Here is a 777-nt window from a genome sequence, read left to right on the forward strand (position 1 = left end):
TCCTCCTCCTCCTCCTCCTCCTCCTCTTCTTCTTCTTCTTCTTCTTCTTCTTCTTCTTCTTCTTCTTCTTCTTCTTCTTCTTCTTCTTCTTCTTCTTCTTCTTCTTCTTCTTCTTCTTGATTTTAAGCCTCAGCAACCTGGTTTCTTCTCAGGACAAGTGGGGGCCTTCTCTCCTGGGAGCAGGCTCAATTGAATAGACCTTAGGATCCTGAGTAGACCTGTTTAGAATTACTGTCATAATTACTGTAACTGAAGACCTGCTATCTCTCTCCATGTACTCAGGTTGATTATTTAACTACAGAAAATTCCTAATGGCCACTGTGGTATAGTGGTTAGAATGTCACTCTAGGATCTTTGAGACCCAAGTTTGAGCCCCCAGTCTGCCATGGAAGCTTGCAAGTCACAGAATCTTAGCCTAACCTACCTTTCAGGGTAGTTGTGAGGATAAAATGGGGGACAGGAGAACACTATAAGCTGTTTTGGCTTCCCATTGGAGACAAAAGTGGGGTGTAAATGAGGTAAATATATAAATATAATAAGCTTCTGTTGCCCAAAATGGTTAGTCTCCAAAATTTAGTTGGGAATTAGTTTAAGGAGACAAGCAAGAGGAGGGTAACTCGGGATCTCCACCAGCGTTTGTGGAGATCCTTCCCTTAGAGAACTCTCAAAATAAAGGAGGCAGGTGCTCAACTGGAAGTGTCTTTATTGAAAAATAATAAAAGGGCAAACACACAAAAACACGCTAGAATCATACCAGCTAGCCTAGTTGAAAAGCAG

This window comes from Gekko japonicus, unplaced genomic scaffold, assembly GCF_001447785.1.
Source record: "Gekko japonicus isolate JY-2015 unplaced genomic scaffold, Gekko_japonicus_V1.1 scaffold2001, whole genome shotgun sequence".
Lineage (NCBI taxonomy): Eukaryota > Metazoa > Chordata > Lepidosauria > Squamata > Gekkonidae > Gekko > Gekko japonicus.